Raw genomic sequence first — 20,598 nt, forward strand, 5'->3', positions numbered from 1 at the left:
TGGTGACTCGTTTCATACATGATATTATACATGTTTCTGTGCCATTCTCCCAAATCTTCCCACCCTCTCCCTCTCCCACAGAGTCCATAAGACTGTTCTATACATCAGTGTCTCTTTAGCTATCTCGTACACAGGGTTATTGTTACCATCTTTCTAAATTCCATATATATGTGTTATTGGTGTTTTTCTTTCTGGCTTACTTCACTCTGTATAATAGGCTCCAGTTTCATCCACCTCATTAGAACTGATTCAAATGTATTCTTTTTAATGGCTGAGTAATACTCCATTGTGTATATGTACCACTGCTTTCTTATCCATTCATCTGCTGATGGACATCTAGGTTGCTTCCATGTCCTGGCTATTATAAACAGTGCTGCGATGAACATTGGGGTACACGTGTCTCTTTCCCTTCTGCTTTCCTCAGTGTGTATGCCCAGCAGTGGGATTGCTGGATCATAAGGCAGTTCTATTTCCAGTTTTTTAAGGAATCTCCACACTGTTCTCCATAGTGGCTGTACTAGTTTGCATTCCCACCAACAGTGTAAGAGGGTTCCCTTTTCTCCACACCCTCTCCAGCATTTATTGCTTGTAGACTTTTGGATCGCAGCCATTCTGACTGGCGTGAAATGGTACCTCATTGTGGTTTTGATTTGCATTTCTCTGATAATGAGTGATGTTGAGCATCTTTTCATGTGTTTGTTAGCCATCTGTATGTCTTCTTTGGAGAAATGTCTATTTAGTTCTTTGGCCCATTTTTTGATTGGGTCATTTATTTTTCTGGAATTGAGCTGTAGGAGTTGCTTGTATATTTTTGAGATTAGTTCGTCAGTTGCTTCATTTGCTATTATTTTCTCCCATTCTGAAGGCTACCTTTTCACCTTGCTAATAGTTTCCTTTGTTGTGCAGAAGCTTTTAAGGTTAATTAGGTCCCATTTGTTTATTTTTGCTTTTATTTCCAATATTCTGGGAGGTGGGTCATAGAGGATCCTGTTGTGATGTATGTCGGAGAGTGTTTTGCCTATGTTCTCCTCTAGGAGTTTTATAGTTTCTGGTCTTATGTTTAGATCTTTAATCCATTTTGAGTTTATTTTTGTGTATGGTGTTAGAAAGTGTTCTAGTTTCATTCTTTTACAAGTGGTTGACCAGTTTTCCCAGCACCACTTGTTAAAGAGATTGTCTTTAATCCATTGTATATTCTTGCCTCCTTTGTCAAAGATAAGGTGTCCATATGTGCGTGGATTTATCTCTGGGCTTTCTATTTTGTTCCATTGATCTATATTTCTGTCTTTGTGCCAGTACCATACTGTCTTGATAACTGGCTTTGTAGTAGAGCCTGAAGTCAGGCAGGTTGATTCCTCCAGTTCCATTCTTCTTTCTCAAGATCGCTTTGGCTATTCGAGGTTTTTTGTATTTCCATACAAATTGTGAAATTATTTGTTCTAGCTCTGTGAAGAATACCATTGGTAGCTTGATAGGGATTGCATTGAATCTATAAATTGCTTTGGGGAGTATACTCATTTTCACTATATTGATTCTTCCAATCCATGAACATGGTATATTTCTCCATCTATTAGTGTCCTCTTTGATTTCTTTCACCAGTGTTTTATAGTTTTCTATATATAGGTCTTTAGTTTCTCTAGGTAGATATATTCCTAAGTATTTTATTCTTTCTGTTGCAATGGTGAATGGAATTATTTCCTTAATTTCTCTTTCTGTTTTCTCATTATTAGTGTATAGGAATGCAAGGGATTTCTGTGTGTTGATTTTATATCCTGCAACTTTACTATAGTCATTGATTAGTTCTAGTAATTTTTTGGTGGAGTCTTTAGGGTTTTCTATGTAGAGGATCATGTCATCTGCAAATAGTGAGAGTTTTACTTCTTCTTTTCCAATTTGGATTCCTTTTATTTCTTTTTCTGCTCTGATTGCTGTGGCCAAAACTTCCAAAACTATGTTGAATAGTAATGATGAAAGTGGGCACCTTTGTCTTGTTCCTGACTTTAGAGGAAATGCTTTCAATTTTTCACCATTGAGGATAATGTTTGCTGTGGGTTTGTCATATATAGCTTTTATTATGTTGAGGTATATTCCTTCTATTCCTGCTTTCTGGAGAGTTTTTATCATAAATGGATGTTGAATTTTGTCAAGGGTTTTCTCTGCATCTATTGAGATAATCATATGGTTTTTATTTTTCAATTTGTTAATGTGGTGTATTACACTGATTGATTTGCAGATATTGAAGAATCCTTGCATCCCTGGGATAAAGCCCACTTGGTCATGGTATATGATCTTTTCAATGTGTTGTTGGATTCTGATTGCTAGAATTTTGTTAAGGATTTGTGCATCTATGTTCATCAGTGATATAGGCCTGTAGTTTTCTTTTTTTGTGGGATCTTTGTCAGGTTTTGGTATTAGGGTGATGGTGGCCTCATAGAATGAGTTTGGAAGTTTACCTTCCTCTGCAATTTTCTGGAAGAGTTTGAGCAGGATAGGTGTTAGCTCTTCTCTAAATTTTTGGTAGAATTCAGCTGTGAAGCCGTCTGGACCTGGGCTTTTGTTTGCTGGAAGATTTTTGATTACAGTTTCAATTTCCATGCTTGTGATGGGTCTGTTAAGATTTCTATTTCTTCCTGGTCCAGTTTTGGAAAGTTGTACTTTTCTAAGAATTTGTCCATTTCTTCCATGTTGTCCATTTTATTGGCATATAATTGTTGATAGTAGTCTCTTATGATCCTTTGTATTTCTGTGTTGTCTGTTGTGATCTCTCCATTTTCATTGCTAATTTTATTGATTTGATTTTTCTCCTATGTTTCTTGATGAGTCTGGCTAATGGTTCGTCAATTTTATTTATCCTTTCAAAGAACCAGCTTTTGGCTTTGTTGATTTTTGCTATGGTCTCTTTTGTTTCTTTTGCATTTATTTCTGCCCTAATTTTTAAGATTTCTTTCCTTCTACTAACCCTGGGGTTCTTCATTTCTTCCTTTTCTAGTTGCTTTAGGTGTAGAGTTAGGTTATTTATTTGACTTTTTTCTTGTTTCTTGAGGTATGCCTGTATTGCTATGAACTTTCCCCTTAGGACTGCTTTTACAGTGTCCCACAGGTTTTGGGCTGTTGTGTTTTCATTTTCATTCGTTTCTATGCAAATTTTGATTTCTTTTTTGATTTCTTCTGTGATTTGTTGGTTATTCAGCAGCGTGTTGTTCAGCCTCCATATGTTGGAATTTTTAATAGTTTTTCTCCTGTAATTGAGATCTAATCTTACTGCATTGTGGTCAGAAAAGATGCTTGGAATGATTTCTATTTTTTTGAATTTACCAAGGCTAGATTTATGGCCCAGGATGTGATCTATCCTGGAGAAGTTTCCATGTGTGCTTGAGAAAAAGGTGAAATTCATTGTTTTGGGATGAAATGTCCTATAGATATGAATTAGGTCTAACTGGTCTATTGTGTCGTTTAAAGGTTGTGTTTCCTTGTTAATTTTCTGTTTAGTTGATCTATCCATAGGTGTGAGTGGGGTATTAAAGTCTCCCACTATTATTGTGTTATTGTTAATTTCTCCTTTCATACTTGTTAGCATTTGTCTTACATATTGCGGTGCTCCTGTGTTGGGTGCATATATATTTATAATTGTTATATCTTCTTCTTGGATTGATCCTTTGATCTTTATGTAGTGACCGTCTTTGTCTCTTTTCACAGCCTTTGTTTTAAAGGCTATTTTATCTGATATGAGTATTGCTACTCCTGCTTTCTTTTGGTCCCTATTTGCACGGAAAATCTTTTTCCAGCCCTTCACTTTCAGTCTGTATGTGTCCACTGTTTTGAGGTGGGTCTCTTGTAGACAACATATGTAGGGGTCTTGTTTTTGTATCCATTCAGCCAGTCTTTGTCTTTTGGTTGGGGCATTCAACCCATTTACGTTTAAGGTAATTATTGATAAGTATGATCCCATTGCCATTTACTTTATTGTTTTGGGTTCAAATTTATACACCGTTTTTGTGTTTCCTGTCTAGAGAATATCCTTTAGTATTTGTTGGAGAGCTGGTTTGATGGTGTTGAATTCTCTCAGCTTTTGCTTGTCTGAAAAGCTTTTGATTTCTCCTTCATATTTGAATGAGATCCTTGCTGGGTACAATAATCTGGGCTGTAGGTTATTTTCTTTCATCACCTTAAGTATGTCTTGCCATTCCCTCCTGGCTTGAAGAGTTTCTATTGAAAGATCAGCTGTTATCCTTATGAATTCCCTTGTGTGTTATTTGTTGTTTTTCCCTTGCTGCTTTTAATATTTGTTCTTTGTGTTTGATCTTTGTTAACTTGATTAATATGTGTCTTGGGGTGTTTCGCCTTGGGTTTATCCTGTTTGGAACTCTCTGGGTTTCTTGAACTTGGGTGATTATTTCCTTCCCCATTTTAGAGAAGTTTTCAAATTATCTCCTCAACAATTTTCTCATGGTCTTTCTTTTTGTCTTCTTCTTCTGGGACCCCTATGATTTGAATGTTGTAGTGTTTAATATTGTCCTGGAGGTCTCTGAGATTGTCCTCATTTCTTTTGATTCATTTTTCTTTTATCCTCTCTGATTCATTTATTTCTACCATTCTATCTTCTAATTCACTAATTCTATCTTCTGCCTCTGTTATTCTACTATTTGTTGCCTCCAGAGTGTTTTTAATTTCATTTATTGCATTATTCATTATATATTGACTCTTTTTTATTTTTTCTAGGTCCTTGTTAAACCTTTCTTGCATCTTCTCAATCCTTGTCTCCAGGCTATTTATCTGTGATTCCATTTTGATTTCAAGATTTTGGATCAATTTCACTATCATTATTCAGAATTCTTTATCAGGTAGATTTCCTGTCTCTTCCTCTTTTGTTTGGTTTGGTGAGCATTTATCCTGTTCCTTTACCTGCTGGGTATTCCTCTGTCTGTTCATCTTGTTTAAACTGCTGAGTTTGGGGTGTCCTCTCTGTATTCTGGCAGTTTGTGGAGTTCTCTTTATTGTGGCGTTTCCTCGCTGTCTGTGGGTTTGTACAGGTGGCTTGTGAAGGTTTCTTGGTTAGGGAAGCTTGTGTCGGTGTTCTGGTGGGTGGAGCTGTATTTCTTTTCTCTGGAGTGCAATGAAGTGTCCAGTAATGAGTTATGAGATGTCTATGGTTTTGGGGTGACTTTGGGCAGCCTGTATCTTGGAGCTCAGGGCTGTGTTCCTGTGTTGCTGGAGAATTTGCTTGGTATGTCTTGCCCTGGAACTTATTGGCCCTTGTGTGGTGCTTGGTTTCAGTGTAGGTATGGAGGCGTTTGATGAGCTCCTGTCAATTAATGTTCCTTGGAGTCAGGAGTTCCCTGGAGTCAGGGTTTGGACCTAAGCCTCCTGCTTCCAGTTATCCGTCTTATTTTTACAGTAGTTTCAAAACTTCTCCTTCTATACAGCACCATTGATAAAACATCTACATTAAAGATAAAAAGTTTCTCTACCATGAGGGTCACCCAGAGAGGTTCACAGCGTTACATGGAGAAGAGAAGAGGGAGGAGGGAGTTAGTGACCCGAATGAGATGAGGTAGAATCAATAGAGGAGAGACTGGGCTAGCCAGTAATCACTTCCTTATGTGCACTCCACAACTGGACCGCTCAGAGATGTTCACGGAGTTATACAGAGAAGAAAAGAAGGAGGAAGGAGACAGAGGTGGCCAGGAGGATAAAAGCGAGGAATGAAAAGGAGGGAGACAGATCCAGCCAGTAATCAGTTCCCTAAGTGTTCCCCACCATCTGGAACACACAGAAATTCACAGAGTTGGGTAGGGTAGAGAGGGGTTAGGGAGGAGACACAGGCGACCTGGTGGAGAAAAAGGAGAGTTCAAAGGGAGAGAGAGCAGTCAAGCCAGTAATCTCGCTCCCTAGTGAAAAATGGGTACTGAAGATTGGGTTCTTAAAGGTACAAAATTGGTAACAAATACATAAAAGCAAAAATTAAAAATCTAGAGTAGAGTTTGGAATTTCAAAAATATGATGTTAAAGAAAAGAAGAAGAAAGAAAGAGAGAAAAAACAAACAAAAACAAACAAGGTCGTGAAAATTATAAAGAAAATATAGGTACAAAATTGATAACTAATACCAAAAAGCAAAAGTTAAAAATCTAGAGTAGAGTTTGGAATTCAAAAATACAGTGTTAAAAAAAAAGAAGAAGAAAAAGAAAGAGAGAAAAAAAAAAAGTTGCAAAAATTATAAAGAAAATATAGGTACAAAATTGATATCAAATACCAAAAAGCATAAATTAAAAATCTAGAGTACAGTTTGGAATTTCAGATATACAATGTTATATAAAAGAAAAAAACAAACAAACAATGTCAAAAAAATTATAAAATATATATATATATGAAGTTTGCTTTAAAAAAAAGGGTCTTTTTTTTTTTGCAAAGTAATAGGTTATAAAAGTGAAAATTAAAGGAATAATAGAGGACTTAAAATTTTTTTAAAAAATTAAAGAAAAAGAATGATCATAAAAATAGTAAAAATATATCTAGGACTTTCTCTGGTTTTGTTGTGAGTATTGTGGGTTCAGTTCATTTTCGGCCAGTTCCTTGGTCCGACTTATATTTCTCAAGATCTATAGGCCCCGTCCTATGTAGTTGGTACTAACCACAGGGTTTTAATCTATTGCCTGTAGCTTCCAAGGCGGTTCCCTCTGTTATAGCTTCTTCTGTTTGCTGGTCTCTTTAGTGCCTGGTTTCCACCCTGACACAAAGGGGACGGTGGAGGACACTTTTTTTTTTTTTTAAGGCTCACTTGTTCAGTCGCGCTGTGGACAGGGAGGGAGGGATGCTGCAAACAAATAACACTGGCATGTGCTCGCAGTGCCTCAGCACACTGGGTCTGCCCCTGCTCATGGCGCATGTAGCCTCCCTGCCCACACTGCTCAGGTTCTAGGTTGCTCCGCCAGGAACCATCCGTGGCCGGCCCTGGGCTGCCTGTACCTCCCAGGTCGAAGCCGCTCAGGTTCAGGCACTCGGGTAGTCCTCAGAGGCCCAGACTTGGTTGGGCCTGCGTTTTGTGCCCTTCCCAGGTCAGAGCATCTCAGGTGATGAGGTGTTTGGCAAGCGCGATTGCTGCGACTTATCACTCGGTTATCTAGGTGTACACCCAGCGCACCTTCTCAGGCAGATGTTGACCGTCCAGACCCCCAAGAAGTTTTATTTAGCAAAGAAGCCTGCTTACAGTTTTATAGATAATGTCTCTCTGGGGCTGCGATTGCCCCCTTCTGGCTCTGGCTGCCTGTTACCGGAGGGGGAAGGTCTGCAGCCGGCTATCTCTGTTCAGTCCTTTGTTCCGTGCACGGGCCTTGCGGTGTCTTAGGTTAGGGCTGGCTTTTCGCGTGGTAGATATCCCACAGTCTGGTTTGCTAGCCCAAATTATTTCGCTCAGATAGCGCTCAGGGTATTCAGGCCAGATCTTTAAGCGATGCAGCCCGCGCCGCGCCTCCCTGCCCAACCCCCGCTTGCTAGTGGCGTGTGCAGGCATCTGCGCTGCTTCTCCACTGGGGGAGTTACCGTAGGGCTTGTAATCTGTGGGGTTTAATTGTTTATTTATTTTTCCTCCCTGTTATGTTGCCCTCTGTGCTTCCAAGGCTCGGCACAGATTCGGCAGTGAGAAGGTTTCCTGGTGTTTGGAAACTTCTCTCTTTTTAAGACTCTGTCCCTCCCTCTTTTGTCTCTTTTTTTGTCTTTTATATTTTTTCCTACCTCCTTTCAAAGACTTGGGTTGCTTTTCTGGGTGCCTGATGTCCTCTGCCAGTATTCAGAAGTTGTTTTGTGGAATTTACTCAGCGTTTAAATGTTCTTTTGATGAATTTGTTGGGGAGAAAGTGTTCTCCCCGTCCTACTCCTCTGCCATCTTAGCTCCTCCCTCCAGTAATGTGTTTTTAATGTGGAAAAAAAAAAAGTCTCCTAGTTCCAAAATTTTTCTTTCTCAAAAGTAACATTTTATCTGATTTGAACTTTTGTGTGCCATTTTCTAAGATTTCTGCACAAATAAGAAATCTTAATCTCTAGAGAATTTTTTCTTGATATTTTGTTCCATCCATTATTTATATCAAACTGTTACTGAGAACTCTTTCCTGAACTTCTAAATTTCAAAATATTTTGAAAGGATGCTATCCAAAGATTTTCAGTTTCTTATACAGACACAATGAATGTTTTTTAAAAAAGAATGATTCACAAAAGTGAATATAATATACCGCTATTTTTAAAAACAATGACAAAAGTTCTGGAGTCCCTGGAATAGGAAGTAACAACTCACTCCAGTATTCTTGCCTGGAAAATTCCATGGACAGAGGCGCCTAGCAGGCTACAGTCCATGGGTTCTCAAAGAGTCAGACCTGATTGAGCAACTGAGCATGCATGCATGTATATATGTTCCTAGACAGTTGCATCAGCAAACATAAAATGTTGCCCACCAAGTTACTAATTAGTGAAAGAAAGTACAATGGAGGAAGCAAGATCGCTCAACAATAAATAGGCAAATAAATAAATAGCTATGGAAAAGGTAACAACGTTTATGATAAAAAGTAGGTTATATAGAATGATTTTTTTTTTCTTTTAAAGCTGATGGAAAAAAACTGGATACTAAATGTTGATGGTGATTATCTCTGAATGGAAAATTAAAACAAACAAAATCCAAAACACCAAAATGGTACAGAAAAAAGAGGATGGAATAAAAGAATGAGTGTGATAAAGTTGACATTTGGGCATTATAATTGGCTACCTATTCTATTTTGAGAGTTCCCCAGGGACTCCCCAGAGATCATTACCTACCATCTCTTTAAGATGATAATTTGATGGAAATCAATCTTCCTGTTAGAAAAATCTAAAAATAAGGTTTCTGAGAGTGTGCTAACAATTCCTTTCCAGGAAGGTAAATTAAAGTTTTAAGAGATATCAGAAGTGCTTGATTCTAGAGATATTACTATAGCCCTTTTAAGAATCCCTCTTATTCTACCCTATTAAATTTAAGCTAAGAGTTCCTAAGATCTCATTCTTCTCCAACAAAACAGTACCAGACCTAAAATTTTTGCTATTAACTGTGCTCTTTACACTCTCTATATATTACAAGATCACAAATCACAAGAGAAAACTACCTTCCTAGGCTAGAAAATGCTTACAAATTTTTTTTAATCTCGTCTAAGTCATGTGTTCTTGATAACATCTTGGTTTAATCCTGATTCCCATATTCTTTCACAGTTTAGCTCAGTTCATAGCTAGACTTTTTCAAGTTGTCATGCATACCACACTTTGATTTCTATTCTGATCATGGATTCATAGTCCAGCTCAACGTGGTCAGGCAAATCCACCACATTCTGCATTAGATCCTCCATGGAACTGATTTTATTTCTACTCTTACTTCAGTATTGGGGAAAATAGAAACAGTAATTCTCTTTGAACCTCTCTGGAACTCAAGAACTTTGAAAAACAGTGTGTCATAACTCATTAATTGTGTGGTTTTAAATGTCAGTGGTTTATGAATCATTCTCCTGATAAATTAATCATTAATATAATATTTTATTGAGAATTTTGAATACTAACTTGTGAATGAATTTGAAAGTTGTTCTGAATAGAGATCTATTTTTAAAGCTTTAGTATATATAGGCTTATACTTCCAAAATGACGTGATATAATTCAAAATATGTCTATTAATACTTTATAGGAAGTCACTATTAATTCATTCCTAAAGAGTAAGTTTGTTTCAAATGTCATATGCTTTTGTCATCTCCCAGAAATTCATCAATTTCTAAATTTGTGGGAATTATGGGCTCACTAGGGAAGCTCACTCTATGGTCAATCTTGAATGGTTAGAGAATGGAAACTCTGGGTTATTAATTATTTTGCCTAACTGAGGGTGTCCATGTATTTTAAAAAGATAACCAATATTTCAAAATTTAAGATGAGTTTGCACTAACACAATTAGTGCTGATATCAAGTGCCCCAAACAGCACTACTTAATTCATATTCAGCTAATATATTTGAGCTCTTGCTATCATTGGTGCACTAAGCTGAAACCTAAAAATATAAACTGTTGCCCTTGGAGGAGCTCAAAATCTAGTGGGACTGAGAAATAATTACAATATAAGTACAACAATCAAAGTAGAAGAAGACTATTCTGAGAACTCAAAGGAGGATTAATCCCAGAATCAGATTTCCCAGGGGTGCTGTCCTCTTCTCACCTTCTACTGTCTCCATGGTGCGTTAATCCATTCCCACGGCTGCATCTATCATCATGACTCACTTAGCTTTGTTCCTCCCTGAGCGCTGCCTTCCTGTATTTTTTGGCTCATAACTACTTACTTGGCACCTTACATGCAACTGCCACTGACACCCACAACACAAAGTAGCCTGTAAATGAGTAAATGAATCATCCTCAGTCCAAATCTTCAATTCTTACTATTTTTATCCATGTACTCATTTGGGTCAGAAACCCTATAGTCATCCTTGATGCCCTCTTCTCTCTATCCTCCCATATCAATGTCACCAAATTTTGCCTAAACCATTTCCATTTTCTTTCCTCCACCTCCCTGTTAGGACTAACTCTGACTTCACTCTTCTCTAAGCAAATGCCAGAGCTTGTAAAACATAACCTCCTACTCAATAATCTTGTCTCCAGTGATAGGCTGCCAGTGAAAAGAAGTGGAGTTTTCTGAGTATCTGAGGTGGAAGGAATTCCATGCAGGGAGCTGGTTACGGAGGTGATGGAAGGACTGACAAGCCTATGGAGGCCAGTGGGATAGCTTGGAAACGAACGATGCTCAGTCTCATCTCCTGGTTTAGAAGTTCTTTGAGATAGGCAGGGGAAATGTATTACACAACATTTTCTCATAAGCATCTGGCATAATACAGTATTTTCAATCTAGTCAACAATGGCAAAATGCTGACAGAATGAATGAGTCACTCTCATAATCTAAGATGTTTTGACTTAGAAGTTTCTAGCAAATTTGCCCAGCTTTAGGCCCAACTTTTCAATATATCTTACCATGGAAACAACTTGAGTTATTTGTTCTTCTGATTAGTTAGGTTCTAGATGAGACATTTAAACTGTCACTGGATGAAATACAAATTTTATCATATCGTTTTTAGGAAATCAGGTTCATTGTAAAGAAAAAAAGCATTTTCATTTTTTTAATAATTAATCTTTATAGCTTATAAAGTAGATATTAGATCACAGGTGCTGAGATTTTTAAATTGTACAGTCTCAGTTTTGTATGGTGAGAGTCTCCTGCAGTTCATGGCCTTGGAACACAAGGTCACACTCCAGTTGTCATATTAGTGTCCTGTGTGCCCATGTGACTTCCTTAGATGACTCCCATTGGTAGAAACCTACAGCTCTCAATGTTTTTGTTCACCCAGAAGATCACTTCATTCCCAGATTGTTCAGAACACTACACACGACTAGCAAAAATCTGACGATACAGATGGATAAACCAAATGGGCTATTAGGATGAGACAAAGGTAAAGGAAGATTATGAAGCATAGTACAAGCTGCAGCTGTTGAAAAAAATCAATAAAAAGAAAAACATGGGCTTTGAAAAAATGAGATTGTATGTATTTTAAAGATATTAAAACAAAAACATGGCTAAGGAGTAAGCACAACAAATGTGTATTAATAGCATAATACTAGATGATAAGATGAAAGATTAGAAATGAACAGAAAATCTGGAAATACAGTGATGCATTTCTGCTGCGGAATGTACTTAATGGTGACACTGATACACAAACCATTCATTTTAAGCAGGAGTCTCAATTAGAAACAGATGTTGTGCGATTCTTTTCAATTACAACCTAAATTAGCTTATTTATCAGGCAATTTTTCACTAAAGTTTGTTTTTGTGAGATGAGTTTGTTTTGTTTTCTCATCCTTATAAGAAGTACTGTTTGTTGCCATCTTATGCATTTAGTCTCCAGGTTACATTTCTGGATAATTGTCATTGTTTTTGATAGAGAATTGTCTCCATAGAAGTAAATATATCTTCTATCACTTTCCTTGCTCTTGGTTAATAAACAATATCAAATATGTCTCTTCCTCCTTTTTTCCAGTCATTTAACATCTCTGAGTGTCAGATTTCTCATAATACCTCCCTTTTTCAAAATCAACAAGATGGGCCAGATGAATTTGATTTTCTTGGGTTTTAACAATATGTATAATTATTGCTTAGTGAAATCTCATATGGACATCAATCTGCATAATCATTATGGCTTCTTTTGGTTTGAGGAAATAAAGATGAAATCAATTTAGCACAAGGAAAGCGAAATTTGTTGTAATAATACAAAGGTTTATAAGAAGTATAGAAGTTTATATATAAACTTTATATAAGAAGTTTATATATAAACTTTATATAAGAAGTTTATATTGAAGTATAGAACATTTCCAGACCTCAGGAGAGCTACAAATAGGAAACAGGAAGTTCTTTATGAACTTGGCCATTCGTTCTCTAACAATGGAAGACTCTTTCTCCTATGGCTCTTTTCTGCATTTTTCTCCATTTTCTTTCTTCTTTTGCAAGCTGGCTTCCTCCTTTTTATTCAAGCTCCCCTCTTTTTTACTTTGTACTAGCAGTGTAGCCCTAGTTCTATGTCATGACCTTTGCACTTGGTACTACAGCTGCTGTATCAGATCCTTTTGTAGTTGTTGAGTCACTAAGTCATTTCTAATTCTTTGGGACCCCATGGACTGTAGCCGAGCAGGCTCCTCTGTCTATGGGATTCTCCTTGCAAGAATACATAGAAAACTATACAAAAAAGATCTTCATGACCCAGATAACCACAATGGTGTGATCGCTCACCTAGAGCCAGACATCCTGGAATACGAAGTCAAGTGGGCCTTAGGAAGCATCTCTACAAACAAAGCTAGTGGAGATGATAGAATTCCTGTTGAGTTATTTCAAATCCTAAAAGATGATGCTGTGAAAGTGCTGCACTCAATATGCCAGCAAGTTTGGAAAACTCAGCAGTGGCCACAGGACTGGAAAAGGTCAGTTTTCATTCCAATCCCAAAGAAAGGCAATGCCAAAGAGTGTTCAAACTACCACACAATTGCACTCATCTCACATGATAGCAAAGTCATGCTCACAATTCTCCAAGCCAGGCTTCAACAGTATGTGAACTGTGAACTTCCAGATGTTCAACCTGGATTTAGAGAAGGCAGAGGAACAAGAGATCAAATTGCCATTTGATCATCATTTGATCATCAAATTGCCGCTGGATCATCAGAAAAGCACAAGAGTTCCAGAGAAACATCTACTTCTTTATTGACTATGCCAAAGCCTTTGACTGTGTGGATCACAGCAAACTATGGAAAATTCTTCAAGAGATGGGAATACCAGGCCACGTGACCTGCCTCCTGAGAAATCTGTATTCAGGTCAAGAAGCAACAGTTAAAACTGGAAATGGAACAACAGATGGACTCCATATCGGGAAAGGAGTACGTCAAGGCTGTATATTGTCACCCTGCTTATTTAACTTATATGCAGAGTACATCATGCAAAATGCCAGACTGGATGAAGCACAGGCTGGAATCAAGATTGCTGGGAGAATTATCAATAACCTCAGATATGAAGATGACACCACCCTTATGGCAGAAAGTGAAGAACTAAAGAGCCTCTTGATGAAAGTGAAAGAGGAGAGTGAAAAAGTTGGCTTAATACTCAACATTCAGAAAACTAAGATCATGGCATCCAGTCCCATCACTTCATGGCAAATAGATGGGGAAAAAATGGAAACAGTGACAGACTTTATTTGGGGGACTCCAAAATCACTGCCGACGGTGACTGCAGCCATGAAATTAAAAGACACTTGCTCCTTGGAAGAAAAGCTATGACCAACCTAGATAGCATATTAAAAAGCAGAGACATTACTTTGCCAACAAAAGTCCATTTAGTCAAAGCTATGGTTTTTCCAGTAGTCATGTATGGGTGTGAGAGTTGGACTATGAAGAAAGCTGGGCGCCGAAAAATTGATGCTTTTGAACTATGGTGTTGGAGAAGACTCTTGAGAGTCCCTTGGACTGCAAGAAGATCCAGACTATCAATCCTAGAAGAAATCAGTCCTTCATATTCATTGGAAGGACTGATGCTGAAGCTGAAACTTCAATACTTTGGCTACCTGATGCAAAGAACTGACTCACTGGAAAAGACCCTGATGCTGGGAAAGATTGAAGGTGGGAGGAGAAGGGGATGGCAGAGGATGAGATGGTTGGATGGCAACACTGACACGCTGGACATGAGTTTGAGTAAGCTCCGGGAGTTGGTGATGAACTGGGAAGTCTGGTGTTCTGCAGTCCATGGGGTTGCAAAGAGTTGGACACAAATGAGTGACTGAACTGAACTGAACTGAGCCATTCCCTTCTCCAGAGGATCTTCCAGACTCAGGAATCGAACCTGCATCTCCTGCATTAGCAGACAGATTCTTTAGTACTGAGCCACCAGGGAAGCCCATCAGATCCTTTATCCAATAGCAAATTTCTGGGAGAGGATTCTGATTGGCCCATCTCATCTTCTTGAGTCAGGCACAAGTTTATCACCTGCCTATAAATCATCTGGTCTTAGATTAGGTATCTACTCTTCATTCCAAAGGTGGGAGGAGGGCAGAATCATGTGATATAGAACATGGTCACACTCAGTTAGCAGGAACTCTAGGCAGGGCAGTTTCCACCAGAAACAGATGTTTCTGTAGAAGTGATACACAGCTCGGCTACAATCAGTTTGGGGGGAAAGCAACCTAAGTTTTGGAAAGAGTGGATCTCAGAGTTCAACTAAGATGGCATAAAAGTTTTATAAGGAACAGAGAGGTGTGCTTGGGACCCTTTGTGATGCATAATGTACAATCAAATCAATGGAATATAAAATACAAATGTGTGCAAGGGCTTTGGTTCATATATATATAAGTTCTCCCTCTTTTGAAAAGGAATTTGAAAAGGAGGGATTGCTCATATGATCCTTCTGGGTAGATGCAATATTATTAGATGTTAAATCAATATTCTGTCTCTTCACTATTGAATTAGTTTGAGTTGTGTGCTAATTGTGGAGGCAGCTAATAAGAGACTTTCACTTTTCCAGCCCACTATGCAGTCTTCTTAGAGCTCATTTTATTAAAATATATATCTCAATATATTTGCCAAAACCATATAACTTTTTCACCCTTCTGATGCTAGATAATTAAGGAATTTTTGTCAATGATCTCTTATGTTAAAGTGGCAAATTATGAACCATCTAGTGTTAGCATTCCTTACACAAAGTTTTAAGAAATATATTAAAAGTTTGAGTAGACATGTTGAAGATATTATTTTACTAATAATACAGTTATCTTACTGATACTAGAAAAGAAGATATTTTCATTTAAGGCAGAGTTCATAACCTTGACAGTATTGACATTTGGAGTCAGTTAATTCTTTGTTATAGGGGATGCATGGTGCAGTGTATTAGGCTGGGGAGCATACCTGGCCACTACCCATAGATGCTAGTGTTACCAAGTCCAAGTTCTTACTGGTCACAGCACAGCAAACCAATAAATCAAAAGGTGAAGTATTAGGGCAAGGAATAGTGGCTTCATTTAGAAAGCCAGAAAACTGAGAAGATGGCAGACTAGTGTCCCAAACAACCATCTTATTCGAGTTAGAATCCAGGCTTCTTTTATACTAAAAGGGGAGACAGTGGGGCTGGTTGTTGTAGACTTCTTGATTCCAGAATCCTTTGTTTTTTCAGCTGTCAACATAGGTCTTGTCACCATGGTTCCTGTAAACCTCCAACAAGACAATTGTTATGCTCTGCTCTGCAACTTTTCATCTCAGTATAAATGGAAAAGTGGTAAACCTTCAAAGGTCAAGCCTATGAGGCAGATCAGGAAGAAGGGCTATTATGTATGTTTCATGCTTTACGAAAAAGTCTTTTACAAAGGCACAGAGCCAGCATGACTAAGCACCAGCAGCAGAGCACAAAGATTAAAGCTGAAAGAATAGATCCCGTATGGAGTCAGGTTTGTTCCTCTCTGTGCTATTAGCTGCACACACAGTACTCTCAGTTGTTACAACTAAAGCTGTCTTCAGATATTGTTAAATATTCTCTGGCTGACAAACTCATCCAGAGTTCAAAACTACTGCTCTAAAATGAATATTCCCCTTTTCTATCTGACTCGTTTCACTAAACATAGTACCTTCTAGGCCCATCCATGTTATAAATGGCAAAATTCCATTCTTTTTATGGCTGAGTGACATTATATATATATATATATATATATATCCATATCCATTTATCTGTTGATGGACACAAGTGGATTACATATCTTGGAAAGACAAATACTGTATGTTGTCACTTATGTGTGGAATCTAAAAAATAAAATAAATGAATATAACAAAGCAGAAACAGACTCACAGATATAGAGAATAAACTAGTGGTTACCAGCAGGAAGGGAGAAGAGGGGAGGGGCAAGAAAGATAGGTGCAGGGGATCAAGAGGTACAAACTTCTGTGTATAAAATAAATAAGATACAAGGATATATTCTGCAGCACAGGGAATATCACAAATATTTTATAATAACCTTAAATGGAATATAATCTATAAAAAGTTTGAATCATATGCTGTAAACCTGAAACTAAATTATGAATCAACTTCAATAAAAATAAGTATATAAAAGAATATTACCTTTATTCTCCAAAAGGACTGTTTTCATTTATTAGAAATATTTTCTTATTTCTTTAAGCATTTTTAGATTTAAAAAGGATGGGTTTTGGAGATTACTGACTTGATATTGTTTATCCTGCTTTTCTTCAATGAATCAAATTCTCTCATGCCGAATTAGCCTGACCAATTTCATTAGGAATCTCATACCAGTTAATCCCATTAATTTGCTTCAGTGTCAAAGAATCTCCTATGGCCCATAGTTGCTAAATATGTCACACTTTCTGTCAAGGAGTAGCTTGCACACTTGAGAAAGGTAGTTGAACAATATCATACACTTGGAAGAAAAATGATTTTAGAATTCTTGGCCAAAGTATCAAAACCTTTCATTTCTTTCTGAAAACTTTCCATCCTCCCCGGAGTGCCTGCACTTTGACCTAATGAAAAATTAGTAGAAAATCTGTTGTATCAGAGGAAAAAAAAAAAAATACAGCAATTTTAACCCTTTCTTTTCCATCTAAAAAATAGAATACACCAAAGAATATCTTAGGCTTTATTATATGCAGATATGACTGTAAATATTTATACTAAAGTGCAGATAGAAAAAAATAGTTTATTTAAAATTCAGTAAGTAGTTTCCTAGAGATGTAAACATAAATTCTCTTAGGGAGAATTTGCCTATCTCATGAGGTGGTGAGAATGAAATGTAATAATAGATATGAAGCTCTATGGAAATCACAGAGTATATAGCATTTCTAGAAGGAAATTATTATCATGCTTGTGGTAAAATATGCATAGGAAGGAGATATTACTCTGTTTTAAGCCTTTCCACATTGTGCATAATTATCATCACAATTATCATTAGTTTCAAAAAATTTTTTGAAGGTTATCAAACTCATGGATCCATATTTCCATTTATCATAGAATCAGGTCCTAGATTAAGATGATAACCCTAGAAATGCATAAGAAGAAAAGTCCTAAAAGGTACTTGTTCTGCATCACCCACTTCCTAAAGTAAAATACTAGCATCCATGGACCAGAAAGAAGGCTGAGCACTGAAGAATTGATACTTTCCAACTGTGGTGCTAAGGAGAAGATTCTTGAGTATCTCTTGGACTTCAAGATCAAACCAGTCAATCCTAAAGGAAATCAACTCTGAATATTTATTGGAGGGACTGATGCAGGAGCTGAAGCTCCAATACCTTGGCCACCTGATGCAAAGAGCTGACTCACTGAAAAAAACACTGATGCTGGGAAAGACTAAGGGCAGGCAGATAAGGGGGCTACAGAATATGAGATGGTTGGATGGCATCACTGACTCAATGGACATGAGTTTGAGCAAACTGGGAGATAGTGAAGGACAGGGAAGCCTTGGGTGCTACAGTCCATGGGGTCACAAAGAGTCAGATACTACTGAGCACCTGAACAACAACAACGCAAATTTCCACTGAATGATTTCTTATTGCAAATAGAGCAAATTACTGCTTCAATTGGGAAACATGGTGTGACATTTAGTCAATATTTATTGAAAACAGAGTGAGTTGTATAGAGCAAAGATCTCAGTACATGTGTATAGTTCTTTCTTTTACAGGAAACAAGAGTTTCCAGAAAGGGAAAGGGAGAAGTACACACACACACACACACACACACACACATGCATGCATGCACTTAATTTATGTGGAGGTTACTCAGGATGACGTTATTTTCTCCTTCCACTCTCCATTGTTTACTTACCACAAGCATATTTTAATTATAACATTAGTTAATAGAATATTATTTGTCATTATAATCATTTGTACTTTACAATAAGTTTTTCCTGATCATACATTAAAACTCCTTTTAATGAAGAGAATGTAGTGTAAGGATTTTGCCTCATAGTCTTATTGTGAGGAAATCCTCTGTGGCACTCGAGAGCTGGAGGTTAATGAGTATTCAGCATGAGTAGTGAAACATGTAACCCGTTGCTGCTCATGCTGATCCCAGTGACAATGTTTACAATAATGTATCTTGAGATAGTTATTAATTTTATTACATTGTCTGAATTACAAACAAGACCCCAACAAGACTTACAACACAGACAAGTGCTTATTTTCATGGTTACTGGGGTCTTTCTGCTTACAAGTTCTTTTATAAACATCTCTTTAAAAGTGGCAATGCCTATGAAAATAAATATGTACATTACAAGTAGTTTGGAAGTATATTAATTTTTAAACAGCAGTCAATAATTTTGAAGATGATATATTTGTTTAGCATTCTAGTTTCTAAAATACCTGCACCCTAATTTTCCTAAGCAATGTTTTCAATAAGCTAGTAAAATCCATAATTTTTATTTTAGAAGTGAGATATTGGAGATAACAATGGGTTAAGTTAGTAGCTCACGGTTACATAGCTCTACAAGTGGTAGATTTTGGCATCAAGATGTTTTAGAATCTAAGGCTCAGACTCTGTCCAATCTATTGTACTCCAAGAAGGTATGATGTTTACAACTTGAAGAGGATGCAAATGAGAATGTTAGCAATTGAGAAGAGACGTGTACATAACCCTGTAGGTTCTCTTTTTCTGTTAAGTGAAGGTAAGGTGGAATGAAGTTTCAGACCTGTAAAAGGGATATTGTATGATTAATAGTGAGCAAATGTCCTTCTCATTGAACATGAAAGAATTAAATTATTTGTTTCTGAGTAAACAATGTAAACATTCTTGAATATAGTGGTTAAAGGACATTGGAACTCATTGTCCAGAATAAATATTGAAGACAATATCATTTAAGATATTTCAGAAATGCATTAATATCCATATAGGGATCTAGATGAAGTACAGTTGACCCAGATGTAAGACATGAGCAGAGTCAATGAACCCGTGAAGTTGCTCAGTCATGTCTGACTCTTTGCGATCTCATGGACTGTAGCCTACAAGGCTCCTCCATCCATGGAATTTTCCAGGCAAGAGTACTGGAGTGGATTGCCATTTCCTTCTCCAGGGATCTTCCTGACCCGGGGATCAAACTCAAGTCTCCCACATTGCAGGCAGACACTTTACCATCCAAGCTACCAGGAAAGCCTGATCAGAGTCAATGTTTCTCAAATCAGTTCAGTCACTTAGTCGTGTCCAACTCTTTGCGACCCCATGGACTGCAGCATGCCAGGCTTCCCTGTCCATCACCAACTCCTGGAGCCTACTCAAATTCATGTCCATTGTGTTGGTGATGCCATCCAACCATCTCATCCTCTGTCATCCTCTTCTCCTCCTGCCTTCAATCTTTCCCAGCATCAGGGTCTTTTCCAATGAGTCAGTTCATCACATCAGGTGGCCAATGTATTGGAGTTTCAGCTTCTGCATCAGTCCTTCCAGTGAATATTCAGGACTGATTTCCTTTAGGATTGACTGGTTGGATCTCCTTGCAGTCCAAGGGACTCTCAAGAGTCTTCTTCAACATCACAGTTCAAAAGTATCCTTAGCTTTCTTTATAGTCCAACTCTCACATCCATACATGACTACTGAAAAAACCATAGCTTTGACTAGATAGACATTTGTTGGTAAACTAATGTCTCTGCTTTATAACATGCCGTCTAGATTGGTCATAACTTTTCTTCCAAGGAGCAAGTGTCTTTTAATTTCATGGGCTTTTCTTGTGGCTCAGCTGGTTTCTCAAAGAGTTGTGTGTGTGTGTGTGTGTGTGTGTGTGTGTGTGTGTGTATGTATATATAAAACAATAGCAGTATACAGAATTGTGCAGGAGTTATATTGTGTTTTCTTAATTGTTGCTAATGCATTCAGCTAAAGCTATTGACAGATAAATGTCCTTTAAAATAAAAAGTGAACCATCTTTTTTAATGATATTGGGACCCACAACTTAAGCCTTTATGATGTTACTGTGACCTCATATTCTTTTAATGGACAATTTGCCTGGTGGCTCAGATGGTAAAGAGTCTGCCTGCAATGCAGGGGACCTGGGTT

At 37.5% G+C, this 20,598-nt stretch overlaps 1 protein-coding gene across 1 annotated transcript in view; it reads left to right on the forward strand.

The window, feature by feature from the left end:
* GABRB1 (gamma-aminobutyric acid type A receptor subunit beta1) overlaps positions 1–20,598 on the forward strand; it is a 453,062-nt gene that overhangs the window by 151,398 nt on the left and 281,066 nt on the right. The gene's annotated exons all lie outside the window — the stretch shown is intronic.

This window comes from Bos taurus, chromosome 6 (genome assembly GCF_002263795.3).
Source record: "Bos taurus isolate L1 Dominette 01449 registration number 42190680 breed Hereford chromosome 6, ARS-UCD2.0, whole genome shotgun sequence".
Classification (NCBI taxonomy): domain Eukaryota; kingdom Metazoa; phylum Chordata; class Mammalia; order Artiodactyla; family Bovidae; genus Bos; species Bos taurus.